General features: G+C 39.8%; 1 pseudogene; it reads left to right on the top strand.

The window, feature by feature from the left end:
- Window positions 1–262: 262 nt before the first annotated feature.
- On the top strand, window positions 263–868 carry LOC110289012 (annotated as a pseudogene).
- Window positions 869–5,027: the final 4,159 nt, after the last annotated feature.

The following is a 5,027-nucleotide window of genomic DNA, read 5'->3' as shown; positions in this document are numbered from 1 at the left end:
TTAGAATTCTATTTGAAAAAGAAAATATTTTAGTTGTTTATTTCTTCATTTTGTTTTCATTCATTAACTCTCCTTTTTGAAAATTTCATACATGGATATAATGCACTCTAATGACTCTCACCTCTCTTATCTTTCTCCTAGCTCTCTCAAATCTCACTTTGAAGTTAGGGTTAGAGGACTGACACCAAACCAGTTCTCCCTGGAGATTGGGGAAGGAAGTCTCTCTGTGGAGGTTGTGGCAGGTAGACACCATGCCGTCTTCATGGGCAAGGATGACCCCAGCAAGCTGTGCTGCAAAATGTTCTTGTATACATTCTTCATGCAGACCTGCTGGGAGGAGCACAAGAAGAAGCATCCTGACTTGTGGGACTACTTTGGCAAGTTCTCCAAGGAATGCTCCAAGACATCAAAGACCTTGTCTGCAAAGGAAAAGTAGAAGTTAAAAGATTGGCCAAGAGTGACAAAGTTTGTAATGACAGGGAAATGAAGAACTATGTTCCTCCCAAAGATGATAAGAAAAGAAAGAAAGAAAAAAAAGATCCAAATGATCAGAAAAGACTCCTGTCTGCCTTCTTTCTGTTTTGCTCTGAACAATGCCCAAAGATCAAAAGTTAACACCCTGGCCTGTTAATTGGAGAAACTGCAAAGAAACTGATTGAGATGTGGTCTGAGAAATTTGCTAAAGATAAAACAATAGGAACAGAAAGCAGCTAAACTAAAATAGAAGTATGAAAAGGAAATTGCTGCAGACCAAGCCAAGGGCAAAAGTGCAATAGGAAAAGAAGAGTCCTGGTAGGCCAACAATCTCAAAGTAGAAGAATGAACCAAAGAGGAGGAAGAGGAGGAGGAGGAAGAAGAGGAGGATTAAGAATAAGTGGCAGTCTTAAAGTGTGGAGTTTATGTGCTCAGGCAATTATTTTGCTAAGAATGTGAAATTCAAGTGCAACTCAACATTAGTTTCAGTGTAAAAACTGTACAGATTTTTATATAGCCGATGAGATTCATTGTAGAGAAAACACTTTTTTGTTTATTGGATATTTTCTTTATGTATATTCCAAATGTTATTCTCTTTACTGTCTTACCTCCATCCCAGAAATACCCTATCACAGGCTTCCTTCCCCTGCTCCTATGGGGGTTGTCCTCCACCCACCCAACCAACTCTCACCTCCCTGCCCTTGATTCCCCTATACTGGGGCATCTATCTAGCCTTCATAAAAACCAAGGACTTCTCCTCCTATTGATGCATAAAAAGGCCATCCTCTGCTACATATGGAGTTGGAGCCATTTTAGTCTTTTGTTGATGAATTAGAACCTGGGAGTTCTGGGGGTTCATGTTGGTTGATATTGTTGTTATTCCTGTGGGGTTGCAAACTACTTCAACTTGTTCAGTCCTTTCTCAAACTCCTCTGTTGGGAACCCGGTGCTCAGTAAAATGGTTAACTGTGAACATACACCTCTGTATTTGTAAGGCTCTGGCAGGGCCTCTCAGGATACAGTCATATCAGGCTACTTTCAACATCCAATTCATGGCATCCACAAAAGTGTCTGGGTTTGGTAACTATGTATTTGATGAATCCCAAGGTGGCACCATCCCTGGGTGGCTTTTTCTTCATTCTCTGTTCTATACTTTATCTCCATATTTTCTACTGTGAGTATTTTGTTCTCCTTGTAAGAAGGACCAAAGCATCCATACTTTGATCTTCCTTCTTATTGAGCTTCATGGGGTCTATGAATTGTATCCTGGTTATTTGGACCTTTTGGGATAATATCCAGTTATCAGTGAGTGCATACAATGTGTTTTCTTTTGTGATTGGGTTACCTCACTCAGGATGATATTTTCTAATTCTATCCATTTACATGAGAATTTCATGAATTCATCATTTTTAATAGCAAAATTGTACTACATTGTGTAAATGCCCCATATTTTCTGAATCCATTCCTCTGTTTAAGGACATCTAGGTTCTTTCCAGCTCCTGGTTATTATAAATAAGGCTTCTATTTAGTGGAGCATGAACATAGTGGAGCATGAACATAGTGGAGCATGAACATAGTGGAGCATGAACATAGTGGAGCATGAACCCTTATTACATATTGGAACATTTTCTTGGCATATGCCCAGGAGTGGTATTGCTAGGTCCTTAGGTATTGCTATGTCAACTTTTCTGAGGAATTGTCAGACTGATTTCTACAGTTATGGTACCAGCTTGTAATCCCACCGGCATTGGAGGAGTTTTCCTCTTTCTCCACATCCTCATCAGCATCTACTATCACTTGAGTATTTAATCTTAGCAATTCTTACTGGTGTGAGGTGGAATCTCAGGGTTGTTTCTATTTGCAATTCCCTGATGAAGAATGATGTTGAACATTTATTTAATTTCATCTTGTCTGATTGATATTCCTCACTTGAGAATTCTATATTTAGTTCTTTACCACATTTTTAATACGGTTATTCTGTTCTTTGGAGTCTAACTTCTTGAGTTCTTTGTACATATTGAATATTAGCCCCCTATAAGTTGCAGGTTGCGTAAAAATCTTTTCCCAGTCTGTTGATTGCCATTTTGTGTTTTTGACAGTGTCCTTTGCCTTACAGAAGCTTTGCAATTTCATGAAGTCCCATTTGTCTATTCTTTAGCTTAGAGCCTAAGGTATTGGTATTCTGTTCAGGAAATTTGAGACTGGAACCACTTTTATGGGATTAGATAATAACATATAACCTCAGAATCTACCTATGTTAGCCCACACAAAATTTGAGTTGATAAATAAGTTCTGTAAAAAGTGACTTAGTATTACTTTTGTCCATCATATAGGAATTACACTAATGTGGCTTTGTGTAAGGAGCCATTTTCCCTACTTCTGTGAAAGCCTGTCTGTCAGGCAGAGTCAAGGCTGAAGGGGTGAGTGTAATATTGAACTTAGAAAAAGCAACTGGGAGGCTCCTGGATGGCAATAGATATCCAATGTATTTCAGCCATTGTCTCTGCCAGATTAAGACTTTTTTTTGCATGGTACTGTAAAGTATATTATGTTTGTATGTTCTAGGCCCAGGGACTGGCACAATTAGAAGGTGTGGCCCTGTTGGGGTAGGTGTGTAAACCTGGCTTTGGGCAATAAAACAGAAGTTTGGACTGGGGTATTGCTTTAATATGCCTAACTATGCTTTTGTTTGGAAGAATGTGGATTTTGGAACTTTGGATGTAGAAACCATTGGGATGCTTTAAGTGGGGCTTAATGGAATATTCAAAAAGGAATATGGAAGACTTTGTTGAGGTTGGTGGAGAAGGATTTCATTATGTGGTCTAGTGATTATGTTTGTGGTATCTTTGTAAAGATGTTGCTAATTTTTGTCCTTGTCTGAAGAGTCTCCCTGAGTCTAAGGTGAAGAGACTCATTGATTGCACCCATCATAGACTTTCTTCTGTGCTTAAGTCTCATGAAGAGCATTTTTAAAAAGCATAGAAAGCTGAAAAAGGGAAAATATAAAATATAGGGTTTGAGCACTAATGGGGCACCACAAAGTGAAAAGGGGCTGAATCCTGTGATCAAGGATATTAAATTGAATTAAGGGAGTAGTGGTTTGGGGAAATATCCCACCCAGGTAAGTTTAGGTCTAGACATGGTATTACGTGTCTTTAATCTTAGGAGGCAAAGACAAGCAGATCTCTGAGTTCAAGGCCCACCAAGAGCACATTCTAGATAAAGAACAACTTAAATCCAGGCTTGGTAGATGAGACCTTTAATCCCAGTGCTTAGGAGACAGGCATGCAAATTTTTGAATTCAAACTCTGTCTTCAGAGCAATTTCCAGGACAGCCAAGCTTAGGTAGTGAAGTTGTTGGAAAACACAAAGTTGGTGATAATATAATAGAACAAGGGGACCATGTTCCAGCACCAGCAACCAGCAGAACTCAGCAGCTTCAGACATGTCACTCTGGCTTTAGAGTCCAGAATAAAAGACATTACTGAGTCAATTGATGCTGATTATCTGGAGCTAAGAATTTAGTGGTGATTAAGAAGAGACCAGCATCACTGAGATGAAACATTCTGAAAAGTATTTTCTGAGAGCACAAAAAAAAATTGTGTCTCAGAAATAGCCAAAGTAGTACCTCCTGCCACATGTGTACTTTGTAATGTGTAAGAGTTATCCAGGTATTCCTGTGTTTGAAGACATGAAGGCTTCACAAAGAACAGCTGAGGTTTGGCACTGTGACAGGCTATGGAAGAACATTTGTGAAAGAACAGCCTCAATTTCAGTTGATGGCCCTGGTCTTAAAGGGTCATGCAAAGAAGTGGAGGAATGGCACCATGAAGAGAGCCTGTGAGAGGTTATTGGAGTAGTCTAGTTGCAGCAGAAGTCCCCACTGTGTGAGAGATATCATTACAACAGTGGAGAAGATCTACCTGAGCTAAGAATACTACAGAGGGCAGATCTGGAGAAATGACACCAGTCCTTACAAGGACCACAGAAGATCATGTGTGCATCCCAAATATTGAAACTTGAAGCTGTAACACTGAAGTGGCCTAAGAGACTCCAAGATGTTTAAGATGACAGAGCCATTCGTTATCAGCTGAAGAAATCTGGTAACAGAGTGGAGCCAGCCTAGGAGAAAGAAAATTGTTGCCCTCAACAAAGATGAAAAAGGAGTTGGAGATCTGAAGACTGCTTTGACATCACCCATGAAGATACAGAATTTGGAGTTTAGCAAGCTGGATTCCTGTCTTGCTTTGGGAATTACAGTTAAGTGATTGGATTAATCTCAGAGGAGACTTTGAACCTTGGACTTTTATTATTATTATTAGATATTTTCTTTATATACATTACAAATGCTATCCCGAAACTTCCCTATACCCTCCCTCTGCCCTGCTCCCCTACCCACTCACTCTTTCTTGCTCCTGGCATTCCCCTGCACTGGGGCATATAAAGTTTGCAATACCAAGGGGCCTCTATTCCCAGTGATGGCTGACTAGGCCATCTTCTACTACATATGCAGCTAGAGATACATGCTCTGGGGGTACTGGTTAGTTCACATT

The sequence above is a fragment of the Mus caroli genome, unplaced genomic scaffold, assembly GCF_900094665.2.
Source record: "Mus caroli unplaced genomic scaffold, CAROLI_EIJ_v1.1 scaffold_19607_1, whole genome shotgun sequence".
NCBI classification, from domain to species: Eukaryota; Metazoa; Chordata; class Mammalia; order Rodentia; family Muridae; genus Mus; species Mus caroli.
Note: the sequence above shows the minus strand (reverse complement) of the source record. Positions and strands in the feature narration are given on the sequence as shown.